General features: G+C 47.5%; 1 pseudogene; it reads left to right on the top strand.

Moving 5' to 3' along the window:
• The first annotated feature begins 15,006 nt into the window (after positions 1-15,006).
• On the top strand, positions 15,007-15,525 carry LOC108178894 (putative uncharacterized protein C6orf52 pseudogene; annotated as a pseudogene).
• Positions 15,526-15,829: the final 304 nt, after the last annotated feature.

Genomic DNA, 15,829 nt, shown 5'->3' with positions numbered 1-15,829 from the left:
GCCTCTCCTCCGTTCCTCCCCAGCCCCAGTTGTCAGGGCCCCAGATGTGATCATCCTTCTTTCCCAGGTAAACACGTGCCCAGAGAAAAGGGCCTGAGAGACCCACGGCGCAGAGACGAAGAGGAAGAAGAGCACAAGACTCCCAGAAACGTGTGTGTCAGAGCAGAAGGGCCAAGCTCAAGTTAAAGGGCTTCTGCTCCCGGAGGGGAGTGCAGGCTTCAGAGAGCCCAGGGAGACCGCCGTGTGCTGGGAGATGGTCCCAGGCCGTGGCAATGAGAGCACACAGGGCCTGGCCAGGGTGGCTGAGTTAGAGAAGCAGGCACAAATAGAGAGCCTTCATGTTGTTCATGAAGCTAAAATGTAAACGACACTAAAATAGAATGAAGTAGAGGCACAAGGCACCTCCGAGAGTTTATGGCAAAGTAGAACCAAAAGTTAAGTCTATTTGGGGGCAAAAGATATTGAAATTCATGTGTAGCTTTTTCAAAAGTTACCTTTCCAATGAGTTCTCCTTTTTTAATGATTTTATTTATTTATTTGAGAGGCAGAGTTACAGACAGAGAGAGGGAGAGACAGAGAGAGAGGTCTTCCATCTGCTGGTCCACTCCCCAAACGGCCACAGTGGCTGCAGCTGGGTCAATCTGAAGCCAGGAGCCAGAAGCTTCCTCTGGGTCCCACACATGGGTGGGTACCAGGGCCCAAGCACTTGGGCCATCTTCCACTGCTTTCCCAGGCCATTAGCAGGGAGCTGGATCAGAAGTGGAATAGCCAGGACTTGAACCAGAGCCCAGGTGGGATGCCGGCACCGCAGAGGGAGGCTTAGCCCACATTGCCGGCCCCTTCCCATGACTTCTTGAAGACTCGTCATATGAAGATATTTCCAGAATTTTTCATCCCATAATAAACATCTTTTAATTCCATTTCTCATGAAGCGTCCTTATATATGAGCCAGTATAGAAAGAGACACCTAGGGAAAGGCAAGAAACAGATGAGGAAGTGTAAAATGAATATCCTACACGCATGGAAAATTCCAGAAAGACACAAAGCAGACTGGGAGCAGTGGTTAATTCTGAGGGGAGACCCTTGGAGAACTGAAGTCCAGAGTAGATTGACTAGTGCCTCTTTTTCACGTCCTTTATACTGCTGGTTTTTAGGATCTGATGTAGGGATCATTTTCTCAGTTTAAAGAAAGATAGGAGAAGACAGCATGAATATATTCAGTGGAGTAGATACATTTTGATAAAACCCACAGCGTGAGGTGTGTTTTTCAAGGACTAATGAGAGACCACAGTTAGCCACAAAACACCAGGCGGGGGCTGGCGCTGTAGTGCAGCTAGTTAACGCCCTGGCTTGAAGCGCTGGCATCCCATATGGGCCCTGGTTCTAGCCCCGGCTGCTCCTCTTCCCATCCAGCTCTCTGCTATGGCCTGGGAGAGCAATGGAAGATGGCCCAAGTCCTTGGGCCCCTGCGCCTGCGTGGGAGACCCGGAAGAAGCTCCTGGCTCCTGGCTTCGGAACAGCACAGCTCTGGCCATTGCGGCCAACTGGGGAGTGAACCAGCAGATGCAAGACTCTCTCTCTCTCTCTCTCTCTGCCTCTCCTCTCTCTGTGTAACTCTTTCAAATAAATAAAAAAAATCTTAAAAAAAAAAAAAAAAAAACAGGCCATGAGTCAAACCCACAGCCAAAATATTTCGCTAGGATTCAGAACTCAGGTGACGTTTTGTGATTAAAAGTGACCGCAGAGCCGGGAAAGCCAGCGAGGAGCTCTCCCAGGGCTTGAGGGTGACCTCTTACCGACGCAGGCTCTGGTCTGAGATGTCCACCACATGGCTACACCTATTTTTGACCAAGGAGACCAGATTTCAGGAAGCTGTGTTCTTCAGTAGGCACATTCGCCCTGGCTCCAACCCCGAAGCGTGCCTTCAGTCACAAGCCTGGGGACAAATCCCACACATACCAGCTGAGCTGATTCTTGCAAACAGGGATTTCCCAGCTGCTTTGTAGTAATCAAGATTAAGGTGTGTTAAAATCAAAAACCACAGCGGTGGGCGTTTGACCTAGCAGTTAAGATGCCAGCTAGGGCGCCCCCCACACAGAAGCCCCTGGATCCAACTCCTGACTCTGACTTTGACTCCTGCTTACGTGGGCCGGGCAGGCACCGTGATGGTTCAAGTGGGCTCTGGGTTTCGGCTCCCCATCTTCCCCATCATGGAAATTTGGGGAGTGAACTAGCAGAGATCCCTCTCTCTCTCTGTCTCTTTCTGTCTCTCTTTCTCTCTCTCTCTCTATCTCTATCTCTATCTCTATCTCTATCTCTATCTCTATCTCTATCTCTATCTCAAAATAAAATCCAGAGAACACATGCTGGCCTGCCCTTCCTACTCCTGATTTCAGGGACCACTTGGAGAGTTTTTGCTCAGTGCCTCACGTTCCTGCTTTTGGGATTCGGTGGTTACATTTGTTGATGAAGAAAAACAAAACAAAGGCCCCACAAGTCCTGAAAACTAGAACAGTTCCCAGTGGAACATTCTATGAGGAGCTCAGGGAGGGGCGACACCTCCCGTCTCCAGCAGCCAGACGCCGTCGATTCCCAAAGGTGTGGAGGACAGCAAGAGCAAGTGCTCCTGGGGAAATGACACGGAAACACGCTGCTTCACCACGCACAACGCAACAGAAACTGAACTCCACAAGACGGAAAAGACACTGTCAACCTCCAAGACACCCATCTCCTCTAGACTGTGTAAATAAATCCACGAACTTCAAAGGTAACTGAGAAACTCAAAAGGCAACTGAGAACATGTGAAGGCAGACGGATGGATGAAAGCAGACGGAACATCCACGTTGTAGACAGTTCCTCAAGCAGGTTGGCTCGAATGTACCAACAACACTTGTGAAGCTGTAGAACCGAGGAACCACATCAACCGGTCAAGCGTCTGTTGCACGTGGCACCGTCGGGCATCACAGACATTCTCTGTGTTACGCATTTGGTCTTTTAAAGAGAGATCCAGGTAAATCACTGTGACAATTGGGACAACACCAGATCGTGATCAAGATCAAAGGGGAAGCCACGGATTATTTTTTTAAATCAACGTCTGAATAGTTTACAGAGGTGCCAGGCACAATGCTTAATGTCTCAAAGGCATCATCTCATCTAATCTCCACCCATCTCCATGGTTGCTCTCATTCCACAAATGATAAAAGCAGATCTCAGGGAGATTACCTAGGAATCTTAAGCACCGTGCTGGGTCTCCTCCAAGCACCTAACCAGACACATGCAGCGATCGGATCTACTGCGTATCCAAGCCACACACCTCCAGGCACCGAATCTGCCTGCAGCCAGTCTTCAATCAACATCAAAACCAAACTCTCTCAATCATCTGCACTTTTCTAGAATCTATCAGACAACTCTAGGTGCAACTGTGCCAAAACCAGGCGCTAAAAATGTGAACACAGTTGTTCGAGGTTACCTTGTCTAAACAGTCTGTCATTTTGACAAAGTAAACACAAATTCACCAGACATACCAGCCAGAAATAGAAGGAAAGCAAGTGCCCTATGTTACTGAACACTAGCTTGCTCGTTCAACATAAGGAGGTTGTATACAATTTTATTTACATTTTCTTGTTTTAAAATAATCCTGTTACTTCTACAAGAAAAATAAAATCAGTTCGAAATGTGTTTTGCTCATATAATAAATGTGTTTTTGGAGAGCGACTCATAAACAGAATAGTATGTTAAATATACTGGAGAAACAGGATCGGAAGAGTCATAATGAATCATTTGGTAACGTAAAGGATTCTTTTCTGTGATTTCTGTGTGTGTGTGTGTGCGTGTGTGTGTGTGTGTGATTTGTTTAGAATTCACCCTGCACCAAATACAGGTTTCAAGCAGCTCAGAAAAAAGGTACATATAACAACCTCAGGTAAAATGCATTTTGAAAATAAGTAATGATTCAAGGCTAATGGAAAACAGGAGGGTATTTTAAAACCCATAAAAATGAAACTACAAGACGAATTTATTTTGGCGCCAAAAGATCTTGAAATCCACGACTACTAGGAGTTTCCAAAAGTTCATAGAAAATGAGTGTTAGGAGGGCTGGTGCTGCGGCTCAGCGGATTAAGCAGCTGTCTGGGACCCTGGGTCCCACGTGAGTGCAGTTGTCCCACGTGAGTGCAGGTTCGCGGTCAGCTGCTCCACTTCCAATCCCGGCAGCAGAGTTTGGCCCAAGTGCTTGGGCTCTGTCGCTCCCCCTCTTCATGGAGGAACGACACTAAACCCTGCCTAGGCTTCCTATCCGAGTCACGGCACCATTATGTCGCTCCCTGTCTTCGTGGAGGAGCGACACTAGACCCTGCGCTGTTCTTTTGTCTGCTCGGCCCTCCCTGGGTTTGCTGCTGGTTCTTCCCGGGTTGGCTACCGTCCCTTCCACCTCCGTGGAAGGGCGGTTCCCCCTGCCACATTCCCCACTTCCGCGGGGGGGCGGCACACAGCCGGCCGGCTCTCTCAGGGGCTGCACAGGTGTTCCTTCAGATAGATGTTCCTCTTAGATGTTCCTGGTGCATGTTGTCTCTCTCCTCCTTTATAGTCCTCTTCCACCAATCCCAACTCTGCTGCCCACATGCCGAGTACGCTGCTCTCCTCCAATCAGGAGCAGGTCCTGCTGTCTATTGGTTGAACTGGAGGCAGCTGTGTAGAAGTTGTTACTCCTCTCTCAGCGCCATATTGTGGGAGAGCAGATGCATAGAATAAGTCTTAATTCCAGTAACAGTCTAGTCCCAGTTGCTCCCAGTTGCTCCCCACAGGGCTCCTGCCACCCACGTGAGAGACTGACAGAGTCCCTGGCTCCTGTCCTCAGCCTGGCCCAGCCCAGTCCTTGTGACCATCTGGGGAGCAAACCAGTGGATGGAAGCTCGCTTTCCCTCTCTCTCTCCCTCTCCCTATAACTGTCAAATTAATAAAATAAATCTTTTTTTCTAAAAAAAATGTATTATGGAAAAACTATGTATGGATTCCAAAAATGTTTTGCATAAAAACAAGGTTATCTTTCATTCCATTTTTCTACAAACGTTTCGAAGGCCGTGGTAACAGCAGGGAGGAGGAGGGCAGGAGAGACATGAACGGAACAAATCCACCAAGCTCTGTGCACTTCGCAGCAGTGAGCCCCAGAGGCAGCTGAGAGCTGTGTGGCAGCCCCCACATCCAGAGGCAAGGGGGAGCGGGCTGCACAGCCAACCCATGGAGGTGTCTCCATGAGCTGGAAACCCACAACTTGGCTGGTGGCTCTTCACGTCGCTGCCCCTCCTGACGGCCGGGAGCTCCTGGATCCGCTCTCAGAGGCGCTGCCCCTGCAGCCACTCTTGATGCTGCTCACCACCTGCCCTCAGGACGCCCCAGTGGCAATGCCTCCTGGTTCCCCACTATTTCCAGACCTTCGCTTATCTACACGTTTATAAAACCTCCATTCCTCTTACCGTTGCCCAGCCTCCGGTGGTTCCCCTTTGCCCCTCAAGGACCCTGGCATCTCCCCGTCTTGCATCGCATCCCTGTGCTCACCCCCGAGAGACTCGGGCCCATCCATCACCTCGGAGCCTCTGCTCCACTCCGCCCAGACACCTGCCGTCATCTCCGCGCACCTCATTCCTTCACTGCACTTCTGGACTCAGCACCGGCCAGTGCAAGGTTCTCAACCCTGGCTACACACTAGAACAGCGCCCAGCAACCCCACCCAGTGAGAGTCTAACTCCACTGACCCCAAGTGGGGCCCAGCCATCTACTCATTTTTAAAGACACCCAGCTGTTCCCAACATGTAGCCAGAATTGCAGCAGCTTGCTGTAGACCCTGACTGCAATCAATCGTTTTGTTTTTTGTTTTGTTTTGTTTTGTTTTTTGACAGGCAGAGTGGACAGTGAGAGAGAGAGAGACAGAGAGAAAGGTCTTCCTTTGCCGTTGGTTCACCCTCCAATGGCCGCCGCGGCCAGTGCGCTGCGGCCGGCGCACCGCACTGATCCGAAGGCAGGAGCCAGGTGCTTCTCCTGGTCTCCCATGGGGTGCAGGGCCCAAGCACCTGGGCCATCCTCCACTGCACTCCCTGGCCACAGCAGAGAGCTGGCCTGGAAGAGGGGCAACCGGGACAGAATCCGGCGCCCCGACCGGGACTAGAACCCGGTGTGCCGGCGCCGCTAGGCGGAGGATTAGCCTAGTGAGCCATGGCACCGGCGCAATCAGTCCTTCTTCTTCACTCACTTCCCCCATCCATGCCTGGTGTCGGCCTGCACTGGGTCCTCTGATGCACTGACCGTTGGTCAAATCCATGCGCATCGCCCCTTCTCCTCTCTGCACACCCACTTTCAGTTCCAGGCTTCGGCTCCTCAGCCACGCTCTTGCCAGTCTTCTCGACTCCCTTGCTCCGTGGTGCTTCCATGAAAACCACTCAGTCTAAACCAGTCCAGCTGTTTCCCTCTGCATGTCCACACTCAGACTTCTGAGCAGTGCGTGGGGAAAAGTATCAGCACTGTTCATGTAAATTACAAAAATAGACTAAAAATGGAAGGAACCGTCCTTAATTTCAAAAATGGGATTTTCAACAAACGTTTGCATATATAAAATTCCAAACGAATCCTTGTAACATTGATAGAATTAAATAACATACTTAGCAAATTTCTGGATAGACTATCAATATGAAAAGCTCAGTTTTGTTCTTCTACCTGGCAATAAACAGTTTGAAAATGAAAAAAACAGTTTTAAAGATGCTATTTCTTGCTGGCGCCGTGGCTCACTAGGCTAATCCTCCGCCTAGCGGCGCCAGCACACCGGGTTCTAGTCCCGGTTGGGGCGCCGGATTCTGTCCCGGTTGCCCCTCTTCCAGGCCAGCTCTCTGCTGTGGCCAGGGAGTGCAGTGGAGGATGGCCCAGGTGCTTGGGCCCTGCACCCCATGGGAGACCAGGAGAAGCACCTGGCTCCTGGCTCCTGCCATCGGATCAGCGCGATGCGCCGGCCGCTGCGGCCATTGGAGGGTGAACCAACAGAAGGAAGACCTTTCTCTCTGTCTCTCTCTCTCACTGTCCACTCTGCCTGTCAAAAAAAAAAAAGATGCTATTTTTTGGGGCCAGCGTTGTGTCATAGCAGGATAAGCTGCCGCCTGCAGTGCAGGCACCCGCTATGGGTGCTGGTTTGAGTCCCAGCTGCTCTACTTCCAATCCAGCTCCTTCCTAATGTACCAGGGAAAGCAGCAGAGGGCAGCCCAAGAGCTTAGGGCCCTGTATCCACATGGGAGACCTGGAAGACGCTCCTGATGCCTGGCCTCAGCCTGGCCCAGCCCCAGCCGTTGTGGATATTTGGGGAGTGAACCAGCGGATGGAAGACTTCAGTCTATTTGTCTCTCCCTCTCTCTCTAACTCTGCCTTTCAAATAAGTAAAACAAATCTTTAGGAAAAAAATGTAATTTTCTTCATCAAAACATATTAAGTACTTAAGAATAATTCTGATATTGTATACAATTGCCCAACCAAAATGAAAAGGCTACAGTGGCACAAAATCCCACCCATGAATATTTTTAGTATCTTTATCCATAATTGCCCAAAGCTGGAAACAACCCCAATGTCTCAGCTGGGGAGTAAGTAGGGACTGCAGCCATGGAATAGGACTCACCAACGCAAAGGACAGAATACTGGAAAATAGTAGCCAGCGGGGGCCATGCGCATAGACTGCCTCCCCGCACGGGGCCCAACGGAACAAACCAATCTGGAGTTTTCTCACAGTAACTGAGCTTGGGTGGTTGCAGGAAGCCCTGTAGCTAATCAACTAAGTAATTTGTAGCCAAGACTAAGCTATAGTGAGTTGAGTTGTTCTCTACCTCTCACCTCCACTTCTCTGTAGGTGCTGTCAGGTGACACTGTAGGCTGGAGTGCTCTGCTTCTGGGAGCTGCCCGATTCACAGGTCAGTGTTGGGATGGAGACACAGAGAGCGAGGTCTTCCATCTGCTGGTTCACTCCCCAGATGGCCACAACAGCCGGAGCTGCGCCGATCCGAAGCCAGGAGCCAGGAGCTTCTTCTGGGTCTCCCACGTGGGTGCAGGGGCCCAAGCACTTGGGCCATCTTCCACTGCTTTCCCAGGCTATAGCAGAGAGCTGGATCGGAAGATGAACAGCTGGGACTAGAACCAGCACCTCCGCCTACAGTGCCAGCATCCCACATGGGTGCTCCACCTCTCTGTTTCTACCTCTCAAATAAATAAATATTTTTAAAGTTAAAATAAATAAATTTTTAAAACCGAAAAAGTGAGAAATATGAGATTTTTGGGTTTGCCAAATGCAAATTTAGTTAATACATAAAGTATTTTAGAAAATTTGATTAATGTCTTCAAAAATGAAATTAATATTTTTAAATTAATACTTGTTTTAAAAGCTAAAATTATAAATTTTATGTCAGTGATTCAACTTTTGTAATTGCCTCAATTCAACTTCTTGAAGATGTTCAAGTTTTAAAAATTTATCAGTTACTGAATATGTTAAAGGATTTCTGTAAGTATTTGTATATCTGTTGATTCCCTTTATGAAAGAAAAATTTGAATTTAAAATTTCAAAAATACTCTTCATTCAATTATGAAAGAAGACAGAGTGAAAAATCCAGCTACACTCTCCTCTCTCTTCAACATGAATATACCAAGATTAATTTTGACAGTCACTGAAAACTTTACAAAAGTAAGGTTTGAAAACAGGAGTAGTAGAGACATTATAACCTTTTCAATAGGCAATTTTGCTAACTGGACATCTATACCGAAAAACGGAAAGAAACTACTTCCTGCACAGAATCAGTTTCAGGAACACTGAGATCTAAATGTATCGATTTTGGGAGACAATATAAAAGAATAGCTTCATGACTTCACTAAGTCTGACAAAAAGATTTATTTGACTCATTAACTTTATATCTAGTCACCATTAACTTTATATCTAGTCACATACTACGAAGTGAACATAAAGGGCAAGCCACTAAAATCAATCAATGAAGAACTCTCTCAAACTAGATAAAACCAAGTGTTGGCAAAGAAACAGAACAATGGGATTCTCACACACTACAAGTAGGAGGATAAGTTATGAGAAATGCTTCGCACAAGTTCTCGGTGCTGTCTAATAAAGATGGAAATAATGCATCCTTTGAGGAGGTGGAGCTCCTGGATATTACAGAGTACAAGGACCGGCAAGTCCTCTTCCCAGAAAACAACTATAAAATTAAACAAAATTATAAAAGCCCAAGAATTCCGTGTCTCTGCAAATTTAGTAAAGCAAAAACCAAATGAAGCGGTATCTCATCATGAAAAAGACTTCTGGGAGGACACTTAGGAGCCTGCAGACTTTTGCTGGAAGGAGCTCTAAAGCACTGGCAGCCAAGTAGTTTTATCAGAAACTTACTAGCTTTTCTGCTAACTACTAATGCGTTCCTAAAAATATAGATATTACACGTATATAGTAATTGTATAGCCAGAAATACACAGATGCTCATCAACTCATAATGGGGCTATGTCCCAATCAACCCATCATATGCTGCAAGTATCTAATCAAAAGTGCATTGAATGGGCCGGCGCCGCGGCTCACTAGGCTAATCCTCTGCCTGCGGCGCCGGCATATGGGGTTCTAGTCCCGGTCGGGGCGCTGGATTCTGTCCCGGTTGCCCCTCTTCCAGGCCAGCTCTCTGCTGTGGCCAGGGAGTGTAGTGGAGTATGGCCCAAGTGCTTGGGCCCTGCACCCCATGGGAGACCAGGAGAAGCACCTGGCTCCTGCCATCGAATCAGCACAGTGCGCCGGCCGCAGTGCGCCGGCCACGATGGCCATTGGAGGGCGAACCAATGGCAAAAGGAAGACCTTTCTCTCTGTCTCTCTCTCTCACTGTCCACTTTGCCTGTCAAAAAAAAAAAAAAAGTGCATTGAATGCATCTAACCTGCTGGGCACCGCACATGGCAGCACAGCACACTGTCAAGTATCTGTCGCTTCCCACCTGTGCCTGTGTGGCTGGGTGAGAGCTGAGCCCAGGGCCACTGCTCTGCATCACGAGAGAGTCCCATACTACATAATTCCAGTCCAGGAAAAGATCCAAATTCACTTAAGTATGGTTTCTATGAACACTTGTCACTTTCACACCATGATAAACTTGAAAAACTCTAAGTCAAACTATCATTCGATATATACTTCTATGTGTGACAATAAAAGCACAAAGGAGAGAAAAGCACATGAGTTTATACTGAAACAAAATTGCTACATTTTACTGGAATTAAGTCAACATTAATCTGAAGTAGAATAGTCACTAGTTGGGGCCGGTGCTGTGGCTTTTTTTTTTTTTTACAGGTGCTACTCACCTGTAAAGCCAGCATACGATGCGGGTGCCAGTTCACATCCCAACAGCTCCACTTCTGATCCAGCTCCCTGATATGTGCCTGGGAAAGCCGCAGAAGGCGGTCCAAGTGCTTGAACCCCTGAACCCACATGGGAGACCCAGATGGAGCTCCAGGGTCCCAGCTTTGGGCTGGCCCAGCCTTGGCCATTGTGGCCATTTGGGAAGAGAATGAGTAGATGGGAGATTATGTGTGTGTGTGTGTGTCGCCCTTTCTCTGTAACTGCCTCTCAAATAAAAATAAATCTGTAAAAAAAAAAGTCATGAGTTAAGATATGTATTATAATACTAACAAAATAATTCATAAAATATAGTTAAAAAGTCAACAGAAGGGGCCGGCACTGTGGCTCACTAGGCTAATCCTCCGCCTAGCGGCGCCAGCACACCAGGTTCTAGTCCCAGTTGGGGCGCCGGATTCTGTCCCGGTTGCCCCTCTTCCAGGCCAGCTCTCTGCTGTGGCCAGGGAGTGCAGTGGAGGATGGCCCAAGTGCTTGGGCCCTGCACCCCATGGGAGACCAGGAAAAGCACCTGGCTCCTGGCTCCTGCCATCGGATCAGCACGGTGCGCCGGCCACAGCGTGCTGGCCGCGGCGGCCATTGGAGGGTGAACCAATGGCAAAGGAAGACCTTTCTCTCTATCTCTCTCTCTCACTGTCCACTCTGCCTGTCAAAAAATAAAATAAAATAAAATAAAATAAAATAAAATAAAATAAAATAAAAAAAAGTCAACAGAAGGGGCCAGCGCTGGGGCTCACTTGGTTAATCCTCCGCCTGCGGTGCCAGCATCCCATATGGGCACCGGGTTCTCATCCAGCTTGCTCCTCTTCCAGTCCAGCTCTCTGCTGTGGCCCAGGAGGGCAGTGGAGGATGGCCCAGGTGCTTGGGCCCTGCACCCCATGGGAGACCAGGAGAAGCACCTGGCTCCTGCTTCGGATCGGCGTAGCTCCGGTCGTAGCAGCCATTTGGAGAGTGAACCAACAGAAGGAAGACCTTTCTCTCTGTCTCTCTCTTTCTCTCTCACTGTCTGTAACTCTACCAGTCAAATAAATAAATAAAAAATTTAAAAAAAAAGAAAAGAAAAGAAGAGAACATTGGCAGAAAGTGTCGAAGTCAACTCTGTTAGAGCTTTGGAAATCAACTGAAGGCCGAAAGCAACCTGGGAGCGTTTATTGAAGCATCGCGGCTGGGTGGTCTGGCTTTTTAACTTGCACTATTGTCGGCCCCCCTCCCCAGCTTTTTGGTATCCTTGAAAATCAACAGCCTACAACCAAAAAGAAACCAGCAGCCTAAAAGTCCCTGGAAGGCTTGGAGCCCTTTCAAAACCCCATTTCCAGGAAATCACAATTATCAGGTGTGTTCGATGAGTTCCTGAAGATCCAATTTGCAAGGTGTCTATTTGCTCTTATTCATGTCTTGCACTGTGGTAACAGCCTCTTAACCAGAGTCCTGTGACGAAAAGCATCAGGATAATCCCTTATTATCACAGTTACCTAAGGCAGCAACATGCACTGGGACAAGACAGAACAAAAAACCTGAAAACATGAGAATGAATTGTCTACGGGGGTTGCAACTCCCCCTAGATTACTAGGATCGAGAAGGCCACGTGCTGGAGGGGCTGTGCTTGTTCCCAGGGTTGTGTTTGCTCGGGAAACACCTGAGAAAGACCCAACTTATCACCTCTGGCTGACCTTGAGGATTTACACAGCCAGAAATGAAGGGCAAGTCCAAGGCATAAATTGCCTGGATGAACACTGAGCCCCTCAGTGAAAAATGAGAGGCTGATTAATTTAGGACTTTTCAGAGTATCACTACATAATCATTAGCTGACCACTAAGCCAGGAAGACACTCAGTGGCCACACATGACCAAGAACACAGGGTGTACAGACGTAATTCAGAGGAGTTACTAACCAAGCAAGCAGCAATTACAACAGCTACACTAGAACCAAGAAACAGCAGTGATGTCAGATGCCGGGGAAGGGAGGGAATATGATTCCTGGAGTTACTACATTATGTAATTTTAAATGTCAAGCTATCAAGAAAAATTCTAAGACATGCAAGGAAACAAGAAAATGAAGTGCCGACACTGTGGCATAGTGGGTAAAGCTGCCACCTGCAGTGCCAGCATCCCACGTGGGTGCCAGTTCAAGTCCTGGCTGCTCCACTTTTGATCCAGCTCTCTGCTGTGGCCTGGGAAAGAAGTAGAAGATGGACCAAGTCCTTGGGTCCCTGCACCCATGTTGGAGATCCAGAAGAAGCTCCTGGCTCCTGGCTTCGGATTGGCGCAGCTCCGGCCATTGCAGCCAATTGGGGAGTGAACCAGTGGATGGAAGACCTCTCTCTCCCTCTCTCTCTCTCTCTCTCTCTTTCTCTCTGCCTTTCTCTCTGTGTTACTCTTTCAGATAAATAAATAAATCTTAAAAAAAAGAAAATAAAATGTAGTTCATTCGCAGAAAAAAAAATTGGCAATAAAAACTGAGAAGCCACAAATATCAAACTTTGAAATAAATTCAAAGAACTAAAGGAAGCCATGTCCAAAGACCTAAAGGAACGTGTGAGAACAATTACTAAACAAATAGAGAAAACCAAAGAAGAGATGGAAATTATTTAAAAGAACCAAACCAAAACTCTGGAGTTGAAAAGTACAATGACTGAAGTGAAAACTCCCTGGAGGGGCTCAACATCATATTTTTTTAAAAGTTTATTTATTTATTTGAAAGTCAGAGTTACACAGAGAGAGGAGAGGCAGAGAGAGAGAGAGAGAGAGAGAGAGAGAGGTCTTCCATCTGCTGGTTTACTCCCCAATTGGCCGAAACGGCCAGCACTGCGCCGATCCGAAGCCAGGAGCGAGGAGCTTCTTCCGGGTCTCCCACGTGGGTGCAGGGGCCCAAGCACTAGGGCCACCTTCTACTGCTTTCCCTGGCCATAGCAGAGAGCTGGATCAGAAGTGGAGCAGCCGGGTCTTGAACTGCACCCATATGGGATGCCAGTGCTTTTGGCCAGGGTTTTAACCTGCTGTGCCATAGTGCTGGCCCCTCAACTTCATATTTGAACAGGAGAAAAAAGAACCTGAGTTGAAACAAATGTTCACTGAGATTATCTACTCTGAAAATAAAAAAAAAAAAAAATGAGTAATGAACAGAGCCTCATATACCTGTGGGACACCAGATGCTCCCCAGGAGCGCCAGAGGGTAAGGAAAGAAAGGATAAGGAAGACTACCTGAAGAAATAATGACATGGAAACTCTCCAAATTTGAGGAAAACATTACTAATCACATCCAAAAATCTCAACATACAGAAAGTAGTATAAATGTAAAGAGATCTACCTCCAGCCCAGAACCCAGTGGTTTCACTGCCAAATTCTATGAAAAATTTAAGGAAGAATTAATTCTGATCCTTCATAAACTCTTCCAAAATATAGAAGCAAATACTTCCCAGGTCTTTCTATCAGGCCAATATAATCTTCATATCAAAACTAGACAAAGGGGCTGGTGTTGTGGCATAGCGGGTAAAGCTTCGGCCTGCAGTGCCGGCATCCTGTTCATGTTGGTTCCAGTCCTGGCTGCTCCACTTCCGATCCAGCTCTCTGCTATGGCCTGGGAAAGCAGAAGATGGCCCAAGTGCTTGGGCCCTGCATCCACGTGGGAGACCTGGAAGAAGCACCTGGCTCCTGGCTTCGGATTGCTGCAGCTCCAGCCGTTGTGGCCAATTGGGGAATAACCAGTGGATGGAGGACCTCACTCTCTGTTTCTCTCTCTCTGCCTCTCCTTCTCTCTAACTCTTTCAAATAAATAAATAAATCTTTTTTAAAAAAAAAAACTAGACAAAAAAATCACAAGAGGAAAAACTATATAACACTATTTCTAATATACATATATATATAGAAATAAAACTCCTCAACAAAATACCAGCAAATTGAAATTGATAGCATAAGAAGAATTATACACTAAAACCAAGTGGAATTTATACTACAAATACGAGGTTGATTCAGCATAAAATCAACCCATGAATTAACAACCACATTTAAAGAATAAAGAGAAGTGAGCATTGACCTAGTGTTGAGAAATCTGTCTCAGAGCACCTGAGTTCAGTTCTGGACTCCAGTCTCCGACTCCATCTTTCCAAGTACGAAGACACTAGGGGTGGTGATGATATCGGGTTCCTGCCTCCCACATGAGAGATATGGATTGCATTCTCACTTCCTGGCTCTGTCCTGGCCAAGCCCTGGCCATTGCAAGCATTTGGGAAGCGAAGGGAGCTGAGCACTGAGAACTCATTTGCTGGCTCCCTCTGTGTCTCCCCCTCTCCCTCTACGTGTGTCTGTGTGCCTCTGTCTCTGCTTCTCTCTTTCCCTTCCCCTCTCTCTACCTCTCAGATAAATAAATAATTTTAAAAGAATCAAGGACAAAAGCCACATGATCTTTTTGAGAGATGGAAAAACGTAAATTGTGTCAAAATCTAAAACATTTTCATGGCAAAGTGTAAGTACATAATAATATAATCGATGTTAGATTTATGTACTTGATCAACGTCATTAACAAAAATCCCCATGTTTGCACCATCCTTAGTGGTGGAAGACAAAATGCATTCATTCTCAGATCTGTATACAAAGCTCGTGGGTAAATGGCCAGATGGGAGAGTTTTGCAGGTTTGGGTGAAACACAACAAAACAACCATTACCGCTACTGGCAGTGGCTGAAGCTGGAGTCCCTCTCCCTCTCCCTCCTCCCTCCTCCCTCCTCCCTCCTCCCTCTCCCTCCTCCCTCCTCCCTCCTCCCTCCTCCGCCTCCCCCTCCCCCTCCCTCTCCCTCTCCCAGCTGGAGTCCAAGGCAGCTGGTGTGAGCGACAGCTTGGTGCCTATGCTCTCCCTGGCCACAGCTGTGGCTGTGCAGTGGGCAGAAATCGATGCCACCTCCTTTGTGCACGTGAGACCCCAGAATCCACAGCTGGAGCTTGGGTTATGCCCAAGGAAACCACAGCTGTGGCTGAAACCCGAGATGAAGACCCACTAGTAGATCCCAATCTTCATTTGAATATTGAAGAATTAAACGATTTATGGCAAAAAGTGAAGAACTCTACGATTCCCTCATGAACTGTCACTGGCAGCCTCTGGATAAGGTTGACTCCAGCATCCCGGAGTGAAACAAGGCATTCGTTAAGCTCCCCAGCAATTGTATTCATTGTTTTGTTTTGGGTGGGGGGAAGGGAGTTGTCCCAAGAATATTCCAGAAAATTAAGAAAAAAAAAGATGTGCGCTCTCACATTCCTATTCATCATTCACTAGAGGCTCTAGCAAGGCAACTAGCAGAGATAATGAAATAAAAGCCACTAAGATTGGAAAAGAAGTGAGGCCGGCGCCACGGCTCCCTAGGCTAATCCTCCACCTGCGGCACTGGCAACCCAGGTTCTAGTCCCGGTTGGGGCGCTGGTTCTGTCCCTGCTGCTT

This window comes from Oryctolagus cuniculus, chromosome 5 (assembly GCF_051225735.1).
Source record: "Oryctolagus cuniculus isolate XC-2025 breed Fujian yellow rabbit chromosome 5, ASM5122573v1, whole genome shotgun sequence".
Classification (NCBI taxonomy): domain Eukaryota; kingdom Metazoa; phylum Chordata; class Mammalia; order Lagomorpha; family Leporidae; genus Oryctolagus; species Oryctolagus cuniculus.
The sequence above is the reverse complement of the archived record's forward strand: the minus strand, read 5'-3'. Positions and strand labels throughout refer to the sequence as shown.